Raw genomic sequence first — 22978 nt, 5'->3', positions numbered from 1 at the left:
CCAAAAATTGTTCCGCCTCTCAGCTGAGAAAAGATGCTCACTAGGGACCCATGTCGCCTTAAACATGCATACAGATAGACAGGGTTAGAGAGATGCCGATGTTTTGCCCATTTTAGGAGGGACTGGAAATTTTCCCAGCGTTTTTAGCTTTGTGTGGCCGATAGAAGAAGTTGGTTATGACATGCCGGGGATGTTTTTGATCGGGGTGAAACAGAGAGGCGTGATTTTTAGCTCGCTGGTTGACAGGCCCCGGTAGGAGAAAATGGCCTCACAAAATGTACAAATGTCTGCTGCTATTTTTAGCACAGAATACACTGTGATCTACTCCCTACGGGCAAACAACGCTAGAATAACGGGAAATTCGCTGCAATATTCCCAGAATAATACATATCTGTCTGCTTTGGATCGTTGTATACTGCTTGTAGTTTATAGACAAGAAAGGGCTTTCTTTTTTCACATGTCTGAAAAGGAAGTGATTAAATTAAGGTAAACAAAACAGAGTATTGTTCCGTGTTGTTGGAAGGCTTTTGTTCGTATCTAATTAGGTGTGTTCAGCTTATCTTTTTATGTAAATCAATATTCCTCTGGCTTTACAGTGTCTCAATGTAAATTGATATTTAGACTTCATAAATGAAGAATGTCTATTTGCTTTAATATTAACGTTACATTAGTGATGATGATATTTACATGTTTTGAATAAGAATGTGTTATCCAGGTATTGCTGTATATTAGATATGTTTTGCAAAGTATGTGTAGTTGAATACTTTTATGTAAACTTATTATGTAATTGAATGTTTATGTTTAAATGGTTTCAAGGAAAAAATCATTTTCTTTCGATCTTTAATGTGTTGAATTATGCCATGACCATTTCCACATATTCTCAATTGACATGCTTGACATGGTAGAGTCCATTTCTATTCTTTAACCAATTTGCAGGAACATTTAAGGCACCCTTAAGTAGAAGGTCCGAAATAGATGAGAAAAAGGAAAAGTACTTTCTATTCCTATTCAATCAAAGTTTGTTTATATCTTTGGAAATAATGAAGGTGGGAAATGTTTATATTTTCCAATTGTGGCTAATTGTAAGGAGAAGAAATTTCACTTTCAATATCATCATTCCCAACAGGGTCATTTGGGGTCTTTGTGTACCAAATGTAATTCATTAAGGTTCAAAATATAAATAATGCTTGTCTATTCATAAACAAACAAGTAGTTTTAGTCTGAGACAGAATGAAATATATTGTTTTCGGTATATTCACAGCCAGAATTGTAAAGTACTGTACTGTCACAATATAAGTTAAAACATGATTCTGGCTATTTGAATCAGTTATTATTTTTTCACACAAAAGTATAACAATTGTCCCTTTTCTCTCACAAAATTATTACAATGGATCCCTTTTTTATCGCATTTTAAACATTTGCATGTTTCCTGTCGTAATATTTTCTTATGATTAAGGGAGGAACACTTTATACGTTCGCTAATACAATTATATAATCACAACATTAATGAATATGTAATGTTTGTACCTAGCATAAATAATCATTAAGCAATGCCAAGACACAGCTTTACAAGCCCTTTTTGAAAATTTTGCTACTGTCATTTTCTGACATTTTCTTTTGATAGAGAGGAAGACTTAAGCCAACACAAATTACTGCAATTGATACAATATGTCATTATATGTAACTTTGTACTTTCTAAGCTTAAACAACCATCAAACAGTACTCATAGACTTTACCATAATTGTTATCAATGTCCCAAGACACAACTTCACAGGCCATTCTGTAAACTGGACTTTTTTTTCTTGGAAGAAGGCTGGAAACAATGCCAAGAATTTGAAGTACCTTGAAGCAGGAGGCTTCTAGTCAACCTCCTTACATGAGCTGTCTATGTTGTTACATAATATTATGTCTTCAACTTCAAGCAATAGCCAAAGAAAGACTACAATTTTGAAAGCTGCTTTTTTACAATGTTTGGGGCTGGAAATACTGGGTGCATGTATATGTACTTTTGTGCACCCAAAGTTGTGCACCTACATGTGATTTTGCACTGTGTGTGCACTGGTGCACCTAAGCTCTTTGTGGAGGGTTAGGTAGGAAAAGGTACCACCAGTGCACCTACTACTACCAAAATTGAATTTTGTAACCTTGGTACAACACTAAGGTATTATTCCTTCATTTGAATATGAATAAGACGGTTTCCATAGTGACCTATGTTAAAGAAGGTATGCATAACATTTCCATTCAGAAGGGGGGAAGGGCTACACTGGCATTGTGCTATAAGGGTTATGAATGGACATAATCAGGACAGGATTAGGACACAAGGACAGGCTTTGTATATACAAGTTAATGTGATTTTATTGTAGTATAATATAGAACCTTTTTTATCTATGCTTGTCATACCCTACATGTTAATGTTTCATTCACACACAATAGCCCTATATGTATCATAAGTCATGATTTAAGTGGAAGTTTAACAAGCGTTAAGTAATATACTAGTATATAATTTATTTCATGGTTTGATTCTGAATGTAGGCCTGTACTATAGTTTAAATCCTTGGTATAATTTGAACTGAAGGAACACAGGTTGTATATTATAGATTTGACCTCATTGGGTGATTCTATTTAAGATTTGAATGGGATATTGTAAAAACAGGTGTTAGAAAAAAGAGATCGATGCATTGATTCCTACATAAAACTCAAGTGGGAATGAAAATTTTGGAGATTATTTTGATATTCCGTCTCTCCATACTACAATTATTAGTCCTTTTTCCCTTCAAATTTTTTTGATAGAATTACCCAGGTTTTTTATAGGCCCCTACAAATTAGATTTTCCCTGTACTGGGCCGGTCCAAAATATGGTTAATTTTCATTTAAGCTGTTCATTATTAGATTCAAATCTGCAGGTCCAGCCGTTATGTAATAATTCTTATTGATCTTGGCTGTTATCGGATTGGTTTAATGCATGTGGAGCAAATAATTGTCCTGTACTGATCCATTGTCAATATCAATGGTATAAATATTTAGCAGCTTGCATTATGATTTTGTCTTAGATTGTAGTCCTTTTTGCTCTTGTTTTCATCATTATTCATGTGTAATATACAAGCATGAAGAAATTTAATTGTGTTTATAGAAAATATCACTTTCCAAATTTCTAACTTTATAATCCCCTAACATTTTGTTTCTAACTATATAGACCTAACATTGGCTTCTGCCAGTCATTACTGTTATGTTTCTTTCTCAAATTGATTTGATGATATCTTTATAAAATCATTAGTGATATTCAGAAACACCTACTATTGTTACTAGACAGATTGAAAGAAAAAGTCTCAAGAAATGTATAGGTTTTATAGTTGTTTTTACCTTGACTTATTGCCTTCGGGTCTCAGAATGAATTATAACGTGTTAAAACTTGAAGAGTGTTTGATGACATGAAACATACATTGTTACAATAATGAGTACAAACAGCATTGTTTATAGCACTTGACCTTTGACTCTTGTAATTTCAACTGCTTGACATCTATTGATAACAATTAAAGCTTCTCTCCAAGCAGAGGTTTGGCTCTGGCTTGTTTTTGTCAAGCTTTCTATCTTAAACTTTAAGTTAAAGCTTGGCGACATAAAGAAAATGGGACAAAATAGAAAGTCAGACAAAAACGCCTAAAAAGACGTCAAAAAATCTAATCATTTTCGAGGTCTTAAATAGACCTACCCACCTACTAAGAATGAAGACAAGCCATCTAGGCGTTCTCGAGTTATACAGAGGGACTCACACACACACAAATGTACTGAAAAACATAGCTTTCTCGGCGAAGGTAGTTAATTTAGTTTATTATGCATGTATATGCAAGCTGTTCTTGACTTCTTGTCGGAGCAAATATCACAATCTGTGTCAAGTGTTTACAGCCCTGCAAAACAATGGATGAAGGATATAAAATGTTGGTGGTTTTGTTTTCTCAGTTTTTGCAGCGACCTCTCCACTGCGAAAACACGACACCACGAATATGTGTTCCTAACGTATTGCACTTCAGAATTGTTTCAACTGTGCGAATGCTGCTAACACCTCCTTTCACGAAAAAAGTCTGTATCTGTCCCGGTGAAAATAAATGAATTTACAGTAAGAAGGATAGCTCCAGTTGAACAGAGATGGTAATGAGGATTTCACCCATGATTGGATGGATCAGTGACCCAGATAGTTACAGGTATGTCCCTGTCTCTCAGTAGTCAAGGGACCATCCATTTATGCACATGGATGGGTATGGTCACTTGTCTCTATAATGAAGAACAAACTTATGAAACAGTGTAGTATTACTATTAGTGTGAAGGTAGATTTTATATTTGAAGATACTCCTTAGCATAAATGATATATATTTATTTTCTATTGTTTCATTGTTTGCATCTGGCTCTTGGCTCATGAGAAAATACAAATAAAAGTAACAAAAAGTAGACTACATAACATAGCTAGGACGTAATAGACTATTGAAAATGTGTTAACTTGCTTAGTAGAAAAGTTAGAATGGTGTTTTCAGAATCTGCTGTGGAAACAAGCATCTGTGCATACAACGAAATGAATTTGGCAAGGACAGTAGTTGTTTTACAAAGAGTAAGTTTTCGACATCTCACAAACATGTCTATACCATTTATACAATTCACTCCCTTTTTAGATGTCACAACATTTCTGTAACCCAACAGATGAGAAATGGACAGTCCCCAGTTCCTATCAGTTGTCTGGATCAGCCTGTAGCCCCCCCCCTCTGCCCCTCCCCTCAAATCTATTTCTGGCAGAAGTAATTGGGCAGAACATATTAACATCAGAATTGGGATAATATTTCATACTACTGTTAATGGCAGGAGAGATTCCAGTTTCTTTCATGTTTATCTTCATCACATTCTCCATTTGTGATTATGGATACCTCAGCCTCAGGCCCTTTTCCTGATACAGTCTAAGCCTCCAGTGCTCTGCACCTGTGTCCTGTTTTTCATCTTCTATATCTCATTTCAGTAATCTTTAAGCATCTTTGCATCTGTATAAAAAAACAACTTTCTTTACTGTGACAAAGAGAGGACCATCAAAGCCCAAGTCTAAGCATCCAGTGCTGTGCACTTGTGTCCACTTTTTCGTCAATCAATGAAGATTCTCAATCTCTTTTAAGTAATCTTCATCCATCTTTAGGAAACAAGCAAGCTTTCCTTACTTCAATGAAGACAGGTACATTCATTAAGGAGCACACAAATGTACCTTGAATTCCAATTATTATTAAAACAGATTTTGTTTCATCCAGAAAAAAGTTGTGTGAAACTACAGTTAAATCTGCGGAAGAAGACCACTCAGGGGACCAATAAAATCAGGTGGTCACAATAGACAGGATTCAGATTGATGCTTGTATTAATGGGAAATATTATCTAAGGGACCACCAAAAAGTGGTCACAATGGTCAGGTGGTTCTTGTGTACAGTGTAAGGGCGGTCAGTTGTTTAACTGTTAGTCTTCATCATGCAAATACCCCTATAGGTGTTATACCAATGGAACAGTCATCAGGAGACAATGATTCATGGTGTTACTATGGACAATGGACACCTTAGTCATGTAGTTTCCTAGAAACTAACAGGAAGTGACGAGTCATGTGTGACTGCAAAATGAACATACCGGTACATGTATTCTCTACCACAAACCATGTGTTGCTGGAAAAATACTGTAAATGCAGATTTGTTGGCAGTGATTTTATTCAGTGTTAGGGAGAAAATGGAGTGTTCGCGGTGGCTTTGAGTTCGCGTTTGAAACAATAGAAGTGCTACAGTCACACAATAGAACAGCTTTTCGCAGTGGTTGTAAGTTCGCGGTAAAGAGATCACCGCAAAAAACGCGAACATAACGGTAAAACCGTCGCGAACATTTCTGCTTGTACAGTAGCAGGAATTGCCCAAATAGGTTGAATAATTTGCCAGACTATAGCAGTCTGCTGGTCACTGATCTTTTACTGTCAAATTGTTCTCCAAGACAGGTTCAGTGCCCCATACCATGTTTCCCTATTTTGTAGCCAATGGCTACATTTTTTTTCAATTCGAAGGGAGCCCTGGTAGAGACTACAATGTACACGCCTTTCCATTTGTTTGTACAATTGAATTTTATTGCACTTGTATGACCTCCTAAATTAAGTTTATGTTGTGTTAATTTGTTATGGGCGCCCTTGGAAATCAGCGCAATTCGAATATTGGGGAAAGAAATGAATAAATGAGTAAAAATAGAGGCTCTGAAAGGGGTTGTGTGTATGAACATTAAGTGATGAATTTACATTTTCTATTTAATTTTACCACTTACGTACTTGAATGTCTTCAGTCTGCTTTATGTAAGGTCATCTGATGTACGGCTATGACATAACGCTATAACACTAGAACATGTAATATATATCTATATGTTCTAATGTTATGTAGTTTTCAATGGTAGGCCTTGTCTGCTATTGAATGTCATCTGATTTAGGACTGTACCATTGCTTATGGAGAGAGGGAAGTCCTACAAAGGAGTGGAGGACCACCCTACACATAGATTTCACATACAATGTTATCATCAAAATATATTTTACAGAGGGTAATAAAATCGTCCATATCATAATGCATTTCAATATCCCAGTTAAGCTGTAGAAATATTTATGATAATAAATAAGATAATACATTGTAGCTTGAGGCTATTTAGGTACCCTCTGCTCTACTTAACCTTGTATGTCAGCTGATCAAATGAATAAAGACTATATCAAAGTCAACAGTAACTCCCCATTTCTACAAGAGGCTGCAACTGCGCTGCAACCACTTCAAGCGAGCAAACATTTGACATATTGCTCAACGAATTTCACAGATTTTTTTACATTTTGTGTATCTTGTTATCTTTTGAAATCATACTAAACATCAATTATGAAATCAAGGGACACAAATCCAATTTTGGTCGCTGTACGGTCACTCAGCAATCGCCGTCTAGTGAAAATGGGGCCGAAACAAGTAGGGCAATTGAAGTAGATTGTGTTGAAACAGTACGTAGCAATAAAGCAAGACTAATAAAACCCGGGCACTGGACAATGAAATTGTCTACAGGGCTAAGTGAAAGTGAGTGGTGGATGCAGAGTAATTGACACAGGACGGTCCCTATCTATAATTCATAACCAGGACAAGTCTCCTTGTGTAAGGTGAATCGGCCCATTAAAGTCGTCCTCTGCGTGCTTTTGTAATATGATAGATGCTGTTATGACTGTTGTGTAGTAAACATAGCCCATGATTGGTAAGAAGCACATTCAGGATCTTGCTATTCATATGTTATATGTGAGCTCAGTAGTTTTTCTTTTATCTTGTTCTCAATTGAAAAGTGTGTTTATCTCTCATCCTTTCTGCACTTTTGTAATATGATAGGTGGTGTTTTAGCTATTGTGTAGTAAACATAGCCCATGATTGGTCAGGGGCCCATTCAGATTTCACAATGCTGATTGCATGTGACCTCAGTAATTTTTTTACATGAATATTCTTAATGTGTTTCAATATCATAATCTCTGTAGAGCCTTGCAACATAATTTTTTACATACTTTTTTGATAGTTGAGAAGTAAACATAGCTCATGATTGGTGAGGAGCACATTCAGACTCTTGCCAATCCTCTTTCATAATGTATAAGCTCAGTGAATTTATTATCAGTTTTATATATATATCCTGTTCCTTATTGATATTGTGTTTATTTATTGTTTTGCTTTGAGAGCAAAAACATTTCAAAGGTGTATGGTGATCTAAGGAATTCCTAGAAGTGTTTATATACAAAGCAACATGTATGTATTTTTAGGGTGTGACTTGCCTCTTCTGTATTGTGGTAATCATGACATTTCCATGTACAATAGACAGACACAGATGACTGCTACAGTATACTGTCAAACTTGCCTAAGGGACCTGAAAAAAATGGTCACAGTCATACAGGTGGTAAGATTCGTAACCTTTAGCACACTGAAGTAGCCATTTGGCACCCCATTCTCTATTAGTTACAGAGTTAGGTAGCAGGGAGAAGGTTAATTTTGTATAAACCTTATTCCTAGGGTCAATAGATCTAGAGAAAATAATCTAAGTAAAAAGTGACCACAGTAGTCACTGGTAGTTCTTATGCAGTTTTTTTTTATCTATAATGCACTGAGTTTCATATATCTGTCTGTAATATGTCTGTAAAGTCGGAATAATCACCCTTCAGTGTATATCACACCAGCTTCTGGTGATATCACACCAGCTTCTTTATCTGTTTAAACTTCAGTGTAACACATGTACACCAGCTTTGCCGGTACAAGACGCGGTGGCAGCTAGTTATATCACACTGAACAACTTGTCACACCTAACCTACCTAGTGAGAATGTTCCTACTATACTTGTACTTGAGTTCCACTCTACGATAGTTCTAGGAAAATATGAATTTTTATAAACACCTTGGAATTACAGAATGTAAAAAGTCTAAGCCTAGAATAACAAAACAATTCTCTTTTTTTTTCACCCAGGTGTTGATACTGGAAGTAGAGAGAAAGTTACCACAGCCAGGAGCTGAACTGAAAACCTGTCACTGCAATCTTCTCACCGTAAGTCTCTTCATTTGTTTCATCTGACTTGCAAAAATATTGTTTAGGTCTCAAACTGCCCAACTGCATAATTCTGCAACGTCAGGAAAATATCTGACACTGCAGAATTTGGCAACTTGGCAATGTTGAAAAAAAACAAAAACAGACTAAGTATTATGAATCTGATATTGCAGAAATGAGGAAAAATGGATGTTTCGAGGCCTGAATGTTCAACTTCAAGACATTGATTAAAGATTGTATAAGATTTGAAAAGATGCTGCCCCTGTTTTGCATCATCATTGATTTGTGTAATACTATGAATATCATGTACATGATATCTTGGTACATCTGTTGGAATAGAGAAGAAGACATATATATATAGATAGTTACGTCTCAAGAAGGCAAGTCTCTGCCAAGATTGAAAGATTTTAGAAGATGCTGCTTCATGTTTGCATCATCCTTGTCCAAGGTTTGTGTATCATCTTGGTACATTCTTATCCATTGAAATGGATAAGAAGACATAGATATTTGCTTCTTGCAAAGGCAAGCTAGTCTTCTCCAAGATTGTGTAAGATTTAAAAAGATGTTGCCACACATTTTTGCAACATCCTTGTCCACGGTATGCGTATCATACATTATATACAGTTAAGAGTATATCTTGGTTCATTCTTATCTGTTGGAATGGACGCGAAGATTCAGGTTATTTGCGCTGGTGATGGCATGGCTCCTCCAAGTCCAGACATGCATGTTGATATCAGTACGCTATACTGAGCAACATTAGACTGGAGAGTTTCTTTTGAATTATTATCTACCCTTCTGTCTCTGACATCTAATACTCCACTGATACCACTGGGGCTAGGGAAGAGCAGCTAGTGATAATGGTTTCCTAGTAGATTGTCTTTCCTTGAGTGCACTGTCTAAGGATTGCAACAAGGAGTTGATGGTACGTAGATATCTATGCTTCATATGGTACTTTCCTTGAGAAGCCACATTGCAATGCTTATTCAACTACTAAGTGTTTTAGATGTGGATGTCAATTCCATGACACAAGTACGAAATGCTTTCATAAACATGTACATGACTTTTATTGTAGACCAGAATTGAATGGTTTAGTTTATGTTGATAACGAAATATTACTAAGAACATTCCTCATGTGACTGATTGCAATGTTCAGGTACATGTAATGTATGTCATTACGAAGGGACAATAAACTACAATTTTTGCCATTTCTGCAGAATTTAAAGAATGTAATTTTGAGCCATGTTCCATTCCTTGTGGCAAGTTATTTGTGTGAATAGTAAGTGAGATTTGACAAAGGATGGTATTTAGGTTTGTCATTATGAAAAGTAGAATTTTTGCTGTCATATATATAGTAACTGAACTGGAAAAAGCTGTGGTGCATCATTAACTTTGGAGATGACCTAAATGTTTAGATATAAGAAAATTCCGTTTTTGTAACTGTAGGAAATATCTTAACTAGTCCTGCGCCATGTTCAGTCCATTATAATGGCTACTATTAAGAGGATGATCTATGGCAGGTGCCTGTCAGATGCACACTTATCTCCCAGACTCCCTCACAGAAAATCCTGCACTTCTTTCCTCCGGGGGATGGACCACCAAATTACTGCACAGGCCATTTAAGGGAGAGTTATGCTGGCCGTTATCCCATTCTAGACCATACAGGATAGGGCATCTTGCCTTGATGTGGGGTATTATGAAAAATAGTATCATACACACCCTAAAAAGAATGTGTTCAGAAGGGCCTTCAACCCATCCTTTACAACATGTATCTGCCATTGCACAATATCTCTCTTACTTAGAAATGATATGCAGGCTATAGATAGGGCATCTTGCCTTGTTGTACTGCATTACAGTGTATATGCATGTGAAAAATAGTGTCATACACACCCTGAAAAATATCATGGCAAACACGAAACCCATTCTAAATTCTGGTATTGCCCAGTTTTTCTCTTAACCATGGGGCATCTTGCATTGAAATAAGTATACAGTGTACATGTATATGGAAAATAATGTCATACCCCTCCCACCCCAAACAATGTGCTCTGGAGCCTGTACATTGTAGGTTAGTCACCCCATCCCATAATACCATTGCACAGTACAAACATGTGTATCTCACTAATAGTACATCAATATAATGATGAGGCATGCTGGGGCACCTGTTGCCTTGAAGTACTGTTAAGGTACATGTATATGAATTTATTCTGGAGGTCAATGAACCCATCCCTTAATACCATGTCATGTCTCTTAAACTGAAGCTTGATTTTAGAAATGAATTATCATCCAGTCTGTGGCATTTTGCCTTGAAAGTACAGTACTGTAATATATGGTTTATAGCATGAACACACATGCAGAAAGAATGTGTCCAGGAGGTCACTCAACCCATCCCATAATTCCATTGCTCCATAAGTCTCTTACTTGTATAGACAAAATGATAAGGCAGACTAGAGCCTATTGCATTGAAGTACTTTATCTCTTTTAGTTACTTTTATAGAGTCTGACATTACATTAGCGATTATCCAGTCTACCTTGAAGTACTGTATATGGTGCCATGCATTACGCAAATCCAGGAGGATTATGTCCTCGAGGATAGTGACCCCATCCCATAATTCCTTTGTGCAGCATCTCTCTTACTGATGATGATTCAGGGTGTCTTGCATTAAAATATTATTCAGTATCTGAAAAAATGAGCAATACACACACTCAAGAAAAAAAAAGTCCTGGAGGACAGTGACCCCATCCCATAATTCCATTGTACAGAATCTCTCTTACAGAAGATGATTCAGGGCATCTTGCCTTGAAATATTATTCAGTATCTGAAAAAATAGAACAGCGTTAACGTTACACACACTCAGAAAGAATGTGTTCTGTAGGACTGTGACCCCATCCCATACTCCCATGGTAGAAATATGAATTGAAAATAAATAAGATAACTAAATCATACTTGTACATGACATATACTTAGAAGGTAACAGAAACACACAGTGAATTAACCAGTAGACAGAACCTTGCCCTACTTTCTGTATTACTCTCTAATGATTTAAAGTCAAATAATGAGACACCAGGGTATACATTAAGTGGACATTGAACCTATTGACATTACTCCATTTTCTGGACTTCCTTGGAGCCAGCTCCTCTTTCCAATTAGTCTGGCTGCGATTGATAACAGAAAATATGATATAATTGGTACAGAAAAGTGGTTGCTGAGCAACCATATTGTTTGCATCTTGTACTGCTCTTCATTGATATCATTATTTTTCATACGAGTAAAAGAGGTACTGTGTAAGGGTATAGGGTAGGGTTTTCTAGTCTTGTTACGATTGATAACAGTAAATATTAATTGGTAAAGAAAAGCGGTCGCCGACCAAGGATATTGTTTACAGCTTGTACTGCTCTTCATTAATATCACTATTTTCATACCAGTTAAAGATCTAGAGGATATAGGGTAGGGTTTTCTAGTCTTGTTAGGTTGATAACAAAAAATATCAATTGCTACAGAAAAGCTGTCGCTGACCGAGGATATTGTTTGCAGCTAATACTGCTCTTCATTAATATCATTATTTTCATACCTGTATAACTTATTATGATCTAGATAGCCTGGAATACAAATCTATTATAGCTCTATCATTTGCGGAGAGGAGACTCTGGAGCTATAATAGATTCCAGGCTAAGATCTCGAGGCACTGTATAAGGGTATTATGGGATGGGGTGACATCATCATTATGTGATGGGTGAGTGACCTGGAGGACACAATCTTTCGGAATGTTTATATAATAAATGATGTTGAGTTTCAAATACTGTACACAATAATTTTCATACATAATTTACTGTAATTTAAGGCAAGATGTCCTAGATTGCATCATAACTCATTATATATTAAGAAGAAAATCAGTCAGTCAGTATCCAGTATTTGATTTTATGTCATAGCTGGGCTGCAAAAAGGTTCAACACAGGTGTTCCAGACTGGTCAATAACTTTTCGTTATTACACAGGGCTCTACTTTTATCACTTTTTCTTAGAACACATTTTCAGTGCGCCGGTTGCGCCGCTGTAGAAAATTTGAATACCGGATTCAGAGGTTGGAATCAATGTTGTTGCAATTTTTTGTTCAAGGACACAAAACTCTCTCAACTTCTGGTGCATTTTGCATTGAAATGTGTGTATTTTCGGGTGTGTATGACATAAATGAAATACAACACAGTGTATTCCGCATCGCCCGAGGTACAGTGTACCCTGGGCAGCAGTCAGTTGTTACATTGTAACTGTAGTAACTGTACAGAGATGGATGTCTGCCTGCCATGTCTAGAGCCTAGGTTGTAGCTGCAGACGTTGCGTTAGTCCCAGGGAAATGTAAAGTAGACAGAGATGCATTTGTACCTGACTGGAGGATCGCTCCAGGCTAATGGCTACAGCCTCTTGTGGGTTATACGGGCGGGTCAGACTCAACAATTTGGTTCACATCATTAGACATGTGAAAGACACAATACTTCATAGCAGGTGAAGGAGCATTGCTGTTACAGTGACATGAAATACGTTTGTAACCAAGGAAAGAAATTTGAAATAACAATGATAAGTGTATACACCAGATTCAACATGTCAGTTCACATCAGATCTCATTGGAAACCAGTTCGTATGGTCACACCAATTTTATTCTCAGATTAAAAACATAATACCAGATTAGAATATCAACACAAAAACAGTATGTACCTTGGTGTACCCTGTTTCAGGGAATAAAGAGAGTAACCATACTAATTAGAAATCTTTTTTTATTTCGGAGACTAAATGCTTTCTTAGGTACATGTTGAACAAATACTGGTTAACAGTTTAGGTGCAGGTATAACTAAGCAGATAAGGTACAGGTTCACAGCCCTAAACCAGCAGTTGTATATTATTTTCTAAGCCCTCTCGGCAAATGCTGACTTGGCATACACCCTTCTCTGCCCAACTGCTGTTGTCCTACATCCGGGGACAGCTCAAAGTTCACCCCTGACCCCCATACCCTTGACTGTGACCCGACGCTGTCCTCACCCGGGTCTTCCAGTAAGCAGTAATACCGTCCTTGTACTTCCTGATAGATTATAGCGCGGGAGCGCCATAAAACATGTATGAGACGTGCCGTGTAATGAAACTACAAGGCATGCGGAAGAGGCCATCCAGACGGAATTAAAGGGAGTAGGCAGCACTTCAGTTCCATTTTCCATATTGCAAAGATTTGTGATTCCGTGTGTGAAGGCATTGAAGTGTTTATGAATATGGAGAGAAGTTTATTTTCTTCACTAAATGTAGATTTTCTCACTGTCAGCATTGAGGTTGAATGAGTTGAATTGATAGATACAATTAAGTTTTGTGACGTTTGATAAAATTAGATTTTGGCTTCAGGAGAGATTTGTGATTCAGTGCATGTGTACAGGCATTTATATTAAGAGAAATCAGTTTTTACTCAAAGATTTCTAGTCTGTCCTTGAAGATTTCCTCTGATGCTTAATTACATCCAAGTTGTCACTTCTATTTTTGTTTCATATTGAGAATGTGTGCGTAACACACTTGACAAGTGGTAAGATTGAATTTTGGCTTCAAGAAGTGTTTGTGATTCCATGTGTACAGGTATTTAGGTATTCATTTTGAGAAATTATTCTTTACATTAACATTTTCTTCTTGTTTAATTCCTTTTTTAATGATGTTAGCTGTTGAGGGATTTATGTTGCCTCACTTTGAGTCAATCTGCATATTACTAAGATTAGGAATATGATAAGACCACTTTTGTAAGAAGATTGACTTTGTCATTAGAAAAGGATGTGACATTCTGCATTTTACACAAAGACATCAGTTTTTTAGTCACTTATATATATATATGTTGTCTAGTTGATAGCAGTGGTTGAATGAACTGTCGGTGTAACTGTTATTTCATATCAAGTTGAGTCTGAATGTATAATCTGTTTTGCGATACGTAGGTAAATTGATTTTCTCTTCAGGAAGTCATATTTGATTTGATATGTGGATGATGTCAGTTTGTATTTCTGTGATTCTCTTGTATATTTGCGTCTTTACACCCTCCCTCAACTCTGAATGTGAAAATCTCACCTTTTTGGGTTGGTTATGGTTTGGTTGAATGTGTTAGGCCAGACCAATTTAATTTGTTGGTTCACAGATTGAAAGAAATAATGCTGACCTCATCTGAGAGGAAAGTCTGTATAGTCTTGATACACAAAGATTCAGGCAGTAAACACAGTCAGACGCAATTTTCCTCCCAGGCCTCTCTTTTCATCTTGGTCCCTAATGCTACATATTTGTTGAAAATGTCAGAGAACAGAGGATAGAATTGTTATGGCCTCAGTTTTGTGGAAATCCTACAACACGTTTGTTACGTGTCCCTCTATCCGTGCCAAGGCCACCTGTTTTTCCTGCCTCTCCATTCAGCAGTACTGATAATCTCTATAGTGGAGACCCTCTAGAGCGGTCTACACGGCCAATCATGGAGGACCAAGCACACTGGGGCTACATTAGTTTAAATTGTTGGTTCTTCAATTATAGCGGTTTCTAAATTTGAGCTTCATATGCAACGTTATCAGGCTATTAGCTAGCAGGACGTTAGGGCATCGTAAGAAACAAACATACAAGAAAAGAAAGAAATAATATAAGACATCCTAAATCTGATCAGGGGAGGAAAGTCTCTACTGTGGTACACACAGTTTTACATAGTGAATACTGTAATTCACTTTATCTTCACGGTAGAAAAATTTCACGGTGTAAGGAAAATTGACATTTTCACTGAACTTTAACTTCATGGTGGCGGCAAGTGATCTACAGAACGGATGTGTGAATGAATCATAAGTGATTACAACAGGTTTCTCATAGTGATGATAAGTTCACGGCACAGAGATGACCGTGAAAACAGTGAAGATAAAGTTGCAGTGAGTGAAAGAAACAAGAATTACAGTATATAGTCAGCTTTGATTTGTCCTCCCAGCCCTCTGTTTTCATCTTGTGCTTAATTTCCACTTTAACTTAGTTAAAAAAATCTAAAAACCAAGGAGATAAGTTGGTGTAGCATTGCTTAACCAAATAAAAGTGACCACCAACTTGTCCCTTGCGACCATTGTGCCCCTTTTTGGCCGTCCCTTAGAATAGTTACATAGTTTTTCCCATTGACACAAGCATCAAGAATCCTGTCTATAGTCAGTTAAAGATGTCTGTGACACAAGGAAATAAATTGGTCTGGCCTCATATCTTTTGAGACCCCTCAAAGAAAGCCGCAGCGAATCAGGTGAGACGTTGCACACAAAGGGGTGCCTTCTGGTTGGTTGAGCAAATCACTGCCTTGTACAGATAAGCGTGTCCTTTAACTTCCTTTAAGCATTCTGTTATCAAGGAGAACGTTTTGGCTGCCAGGTACATTTGTGTATCTTCCAGATATACCTTACATGCTGTAGGACATTTGTTGAATAAGTTATGAAGTAATGATGGGAGGTTGGGAACGGGTGTCAGAGATAGCTAGGAACAATTTTGTCAGAGAAATTTGCAATTTTGTATATAAGATCAAACTTTTATAATACTAATAATAGCCGTCATTTCTAGTAATATATTTCATACCTGTCACTTCACATATCTCATTTGTCTCTTGTGTTTCAGAAGGACCACATCAAATTTCAATGGCCCTATCACACTGTAAGCAAAGTCTAATGTATCAATAAGCATAGCAAACAACTTCTAACTGAATTGCATGCTCGGAATCCTTAATTGAATACCAGCAACTGGGAGAGATGCCCTTAAATTATTCCTCCCCATGTTATATTAGGTTTGCCTGCGTAGTGTGTAAAGACGACATATTCCCGAGGGGCTCCCGGAATCAGACTAGTGTAAAGACGACATGTACCCGAGGGGCTCCCGGAATCAGAATTCCTCCACATCACTCTGCAATCCCTTCAATGCCTCCAGGACATCCCTTCATGAATTTTTGATGAAATTCTGTCCAAACTTCATTCAGTCACGTCATCATCCTGTTGCTATGGCGACTAGGATGATAAAGGTGTGGCTATCGTCTGAAGTCCCTTAGAGACAAGGCATTAGGGATGCCTGACACGTTTTATGAGACTTAATGTTCTAGCAACTTTAGGGAGACAGGAATTAACATTGGTGATACAAATGTAGCTACAACGTGACACTGTATAAAAGCTAGCAGTATGCCTTTACGAAATTACTGTGTTTTTGAAGAACAGATTCCATAAGTGGTAGAATCAAAACAAATTCACAACCAATCAACTACATGTAGGTGGAAATTCTGTTGTAGGACCAAGGTCACACACCAGGGGGCCCAAAATCAGCCTTGACCTTCATCTTCCCTAATCTCCAAGCAGATCCACGCCGGGCGCGAAAATCGTAGTATGCTAGCCAGAGAGGGTCCAGTCATCCAGAGAGGGTTCATCAGCCCGGGCTGATGAACCCTCTCTGGATGACTGGACCCTCTCTGGCTAGCATACTACGATTTTCGCGCCCGGCGTGGATCTGCTTGGAGATTACATCTTCCCAACATCTACCCACATAATAAATTTCATCACAATCCATCCAGAGGTTCTTAAGTTAAGCTGACTACAAAAATCCGGAAACACAAACACACACACGCACACACACACATACACACACCAAAAACAGTACCTCAACTTTTCATGGAGGTAAATATCTATTTTGAGCCCTGACTTATATAGAGAGGACATTCACCGAAAGATGAATCTGAGTGCTTTGTGACGCAGTGGGAGAAAGCTCTCAGAGTCACCTCCATCCATCACCCAGTTGCAGTAAGGCTCCTTTAATCTGAAGCAAGATTCAAGCTGTAGGAATCCCCGGGGGACCATCCCTGCCTCCTCAAGAGAGTGAGTGATAACGCCTGATATTTTACAGGTGTACACATTTCCTCATCATAATGTGGGCCAATGGAAAGAAGTTTTCCTGTTACGTTGTTGGCAAGCTAAGTGTGTACCTGTTAAAAAAAGTTGGCAGGACTAGTGTGAACCTTATTGTTTAACCATCTAACTGCTGCCTAGTTCTGTAACCAATAGGGAATTGGGTGCCAAACGGCTACTTCAGTGAGTTAAATGTTGAACCCTTAAATGTGTATTGCAGATACAGTACCAAGTTGAATTCCATCAAAAAAAGGCTGGTGGAAACATTTGAAGTCATAAATTTTCTAATTTTACTTAGAGACAATGTAAATCCTTCGCTGTTGAGGTAGATCGGTTTGTGAGGTACTAAAACCCAAAAATAATTTGGAGGTGCCCCTATCTGCCTGAACAAATTCTACAGACTTTGAGTAAGTCCTGACTTTCAGTTTACAATTTACAGAAACATAGACATGATTTCGAGGTGCCTATCTCTGCTTGGAGCGAATCCTACGGGCCTTGAGTGAGTCATAACTTTTGTAAAGTCTGTTTCACAACAAAATCAAAGCCTTCGAATTCCACCGCCTATCAGTTTGTGATATACAGAAATGAAGAAGTGATTTTGATGTGCCTATCACAGCCTTAAGCTCAGAGTATATCCGGCAGACCTTGAGTAACTTATCTAATATCATATTTTTTGTAAAGTCTGTTTTTCACTGCTATTTGTCATTGAAACTTATCAGTTTGTAATGAAGAGGAACATAAAAGTGATTTTCAGGTGCCCATCCCAGCCTGAGCTCAGAACAAATCCTGCGGACCTTGAGTACAAATGTAAGTCATAACATTTTTAAAGTCTGTTTCACAACTAAATCAAAGCCTTCCACTGCCATTGAAACCTGTGAGATACAGAAACACAGAAATGACTTTGATCTGCTTGTCACAACCTGAGGCTCCGTGTAAATTCTGCGGACCTTGAGTAATGTCATAAGTCATAACTTTATTTTTGAGAAGCCTTTCATAGCCATTTTAACCTATTAGTTTGTGATATACACAAACGCACAAGTCATTTTAAGGTGCCCATCCCAGTCTGAAGCTCAGAGTAAATCCCGTGGACCTTGAGTGCAGGCAAACAGTCCATTTCTCTCACCGTCTCGCCGAGCTTACTCATCCCTCTCTGATGCGTTCTGATCCCCGGAGCCCGCGCTCTGCTGTAAGTGTGCCTGCCTGTGTCAGCGGAGACACCTGTGTGCTTGTGATAAGGGGTCTCCCTGTGGGGAGGGCGGCGACTGTGTTTCCTAGGACTGAGCAACTCTATTGGAGATGTACAAGAAATCTTACAGTATTGAAGAAATTGTAAGAAATGTCCTTGACTAAGAAAACTATTCTTTCAGTTTTTATGGACCAAAGCAACTCTGTTGGAAGTGTACAAGAAATAAGTGATGTGTTTTTTTTTCATGCAGAATAGTACATACAGTGTAAGCAAGGGCATGGACTTTGTTTTCTGTGAATGAGCAACTCGGTTGGAGGTATACAAGAAAAATGTGGTGTAGTTATTCCATGCATAGCAGCTTTGAAATCGGATCCATTTTGTTTTTGTTAAAAATCATGCACCGAAACTATAGTTGTTTCTGAATAAAAATACTTTTTTACACAACCAAGACATTTATTCCACCGACGTTTCGGTGACCATCTGTCACCTACTTCAAGGCAATTCTGACTGCTTCACATAACAATGCAGCACAGGTTAGAAGTGTAAAAGAAATCTTACATTGAGTCCTTGACTGAAAGAGCAAGTCAACTGGAAATATACAAGAAACATTCGTAAACTAGAGTTCCACGACCTCATACCTTCGCCAAATGATTTTAACCTTTATGACTGATGTATTAGGAGTGTTTCTCATCAATTATAAATCATACCAGTTGATTGTCTTAAAACATAACATGTCCAAAGTATGAGCTTAACAAATTATGAGCTCAACAAAGAAGGTTATGCTGATATTTTTCAGCAATTATGCAAATGAGGCCCTTATTAGCATAATTTGATTCAATGATGTTTACATTCACATAACGTCCCGATGCCAAAATAAAGTATTGAATGTATGAAATTGCCGTCATTTGCCAGTGTGGAATTAGAGAAATTACTCATCAAGTATACAAATTAGCCCACATTAGCATATTTTCTATCTATAAACATTTCTCTCTTCCTCAGTTACAATTTAAATAGTCATATCATGGAACAAAGCGGATTTTTAAAGTTGCCTCATTAATTATGCAAATTATAATCTGATTTGCATAATTATTGTCCAATCATACTAAGCATCACACAAGCTATCTACATACCAAAAATAATGACCATCCATCAAGCCCATCTTGTTATAGTATTTCCTCATTAATTATGCAAATGAGGTCTTCATTTGCATAGTTCATATCAATTAATATTTCTCTCTTCCTCAGTTACATACCGGTATGTCACATGTTTCAGAGTCCTATCATGGAATTTGGCGGATGTATAAACTGTCCTCATTAATTATGCAAATTAGATACTGATTTGCATAAGAGGTGTCTAATCATGTACACTATCACTCAAGCTATCTACCTACCAAAAATCATTAACATCCATCAAGCCCTTCTTGAGTTATTCCCTTTCAAAGTCAGACGCAAAACCTGCTCCTGCAGTTCCAAAAAAGCCGCTAGGGGGCCCAAACCCACACCACTTACTCTCTGTCCAAAGATCTATCTACCACTCAAAAATAAGTTCCATAGCATGTCCAGAACACGAGATATCAAACCAGGAAGTTCCGCTGCAGTACCGTAAGAAGCCGCTAGGGGGCCCAAAATCTAATCGTTTTTAGGTCTCATCAAAACCTACCAACATACCAAATACCAAGACAATCCATCAAGGCGTTCTTGAGTTATTCTGTGCCACTACAAACAGACAGACAAACAAACAAACGCTACCCTCTGCATAACCTTCTCGGCGAAGGTAATGATTTGCCAGCTGTTTTACATACAGTAGTATCTAAGAACTGTGTCTATAATGCTCTAAGTGAAATCTTGAATTCTTCCATTTATAATCCCTATACCTTCACATGCTGTTCAAGTGTTACTGAGCAGTAGAGCCCCCTGTTAGCTTTAAGTGGTATTGCATATGGGAAAAGTCAGTGACGACACCTGATTATAAGCCCCTGTTACACTTGTGCGTATAAGCCATTCCGTGTGAGTTCCGTGTTGAATTTTGACAATACGCAGTTGCACGCTCAAAATATCTTTTTTTTGTAGTTATGCGCGTCGCACATATAGCGTGTGAATAACGAATTCAACGCATCCAATGCGTTTGAGACATGTATGATTTGCATTATGAAGTGCGCAATAGTGTTATCCTTGCAGCGAATAGCTGCGTGTCAGGTGCATATGCTGAGCGTATTCCGGACGCACACAACGTCTACCGACCGCATGCCTGACACACTTCCGACTAATGCCAATCAAATTATGAGCGTAAGTGGTTGCATTGATATTAGTATTTACTTAAACTGTTATGGGAAGACGCCTCCATAACTGACGACAAGTAGGACATTTTGTATATATGTAACAGGGACACCACTTTTACTTTTGGAACATGCTGTGACACTTAGAGCCATTATTTAGCCTGTGAATTTGGTTGCGTTGATATCAGTAGTTACGAATCCTGTTATCATAAGACGCCTCCACAAGTAACGAATGGTGGAACTTTTATGTGTATGTAAAATGGGCACATTTGTGTGGGCCATTTCAATAATTATTTAAATCAAAAGTTATGTACACTTTGCTGGCTGTGTTTGTTTCCTCTCTGCCCTTAACTAAATTGAATACCCGACCCGACCAATGAGATACCAAATCTGGAATGTACCCCGGATGTTCGTCGAGTACGCTATATGCACGCTATCTGTGTGTTGTTCATACGCTACTGGTACGTACAACGCGCTGCCCGATCGCAGGACGAGCGACACTCATCGGTAACGTATATTCTTATTCGCCATACGTTCGATCATAGTGCGTTGTATCTGCGCTGCAAGTACGCGATGTGGTCGCTGCGCAGAGATCGTGCGGCAAGAGAAGCGTATTACCGCGTTTGGAGCGCAAACACAAAGCACGCTCGTACCTTACTCGACCAATGTCGGACGTTTGAACTGCGTTCTTATGACGTCTGAGCTGCGTATCAGCGTTCGCGCGAAAGTTTTCGGTAGTTTCAAAAATATCAGGCGTACTGGGCAGTGCCTTGCGTGTGCCTTGCGTGTGCCTGCGTACCTAAAACTTTCACAAAACAATTGTGCTCACACCGGCGTATGACAAAAATGTTAACACGCAACTCACACGGCCATGATATACGCACAAGTGTGACAGGGCCTTTATTTCCCTCCCTCCTAGAGGTAATGGGAAACGTATCGTTATACTTCCGTTTTGTGCCTCCTGTTACTTTTTCTACTTTCTTCTTCAGGACATTGTGACCAAACATTTTTTTAGCATAACGCCCTCTGCCACGGCACAACAAACTCAGTGTCTTGCAAAAATGTGTCATAGCTACATGTATATTTTACATGTAGGTAGGTAGTTAGGTAGTCGACGTGTATTTTACATGTAGTTCCATGGAATTTGAACAATGAACAATGTAGCTGAAGAATGTACCCAGACTAGTCACGCTTATCATTTTGTGTACAGTTTTTATGAATGAAAATATCATAATCTGAATCAATGAGGATATATCAACTTGGTACAGGAATGCAGTGTGCTTTTGTACTTTTGCTAGTTAATGTTATGGTAATAGAACAAGAGTCATCCTATTTAACTGCAGTAGACCAAACATGGACCACTACAAATATTTCACAATCTACAGTTAACAGAAGCACACTGGTTGCATTAGCCCTAAGGCTTGTTAACTAGACTGATAGCCGGAACAACTCCATGGGACATTTACTAACGATATGATACTCTCAGTCTGTTGGGACAATGAGGTCTCATCACCGGGCCCCCCTCCCACTAAACGACGTGCTAATAAGATAATTACACCTTCCATTATTTCTACTGTGTATCACAACTGTAATTTGTGTGCCAGCATGCGGAAGGGGTTCATAGATCATTCTTGATGGCTGCCGGCTAGTTCCATTAACTTACTTCTAACTAATTAGCTCATGCTGGTAGGCCATACCAAATTACTCTTGTGTTTTGTGGGTGTGCTAATTTTTTTGAAATGTAGAAATTTGCGTGTGTGTACCTGTTTGTGTGGGTGTCGTGGTGTGTGTTCATGGTTGTGTGGGTGTGTTTTACTGTGTGTGTTTGTGTGGTGTATGTGTGTATACCTGATTGTGTGGTTATAACATTGTGTATACCTGATTGTGTGTGTTATGGTGTGTTATGGTTATGTAGGTGCATTACGGTCTGTGTGTGTGTGTGTTTCCTGATGTGTGTACCTGATTGTGTGGGTGTAACAGTGTGTGTCCCTGTGTGTGTACACCTGTTTCATAAGCCCCCCCCCCCCCCACCACGCAGCTCA

At 38.1% G+C, this 22978-nt stretch overlaps 1 protein-coding gene across 16 annotated transcripts in view; it reads left to right on the top strand.

Moving 5' to 3' along the window:
- Nucleotides 1-22978, top strand: part of LOC136445518 (cAMP-regulated phosphoprotein 21-like) — a 98422-nt gene that overhangs the window by 441 nt on the left and 75003 nt on the right. For all 16 annotated transcript variants that reach the window (XM_066443555.1, XM_066443570.1, XM_066443568.1 and 13 more), the window contains exon 2: nt 8504-8581. The gene's annotated coding sequence lies outside the window, so the exon portion shown is untranslated. The remainder of the gene's footprint in view (nt 1-8503; nt 8582-22978) is intronic.

The sequence above is a fragment of the Branchiostoma lanceolatum genome, chromosome 12 (assembly GCF_035083965.1).
Source record: "Branchiostoma lanceolatum isolate klBraLanc5 chromosome 12, klBraLanc5.hap2, whole genome shotgun sequence".
NCBI classification, from domain to species: Eukaryota; Metazoa; Chordata; class Leptocardii; order Amphioxiformes; family Branchiostomatidae; genus Branchiostoma; species Branchiostoma lanceolatum.
The sequence above is the reverse complement of the archived record's forward strand: the minus strand, read 5'-3'. Positions and strand labels throughout refer to the sequence as shown.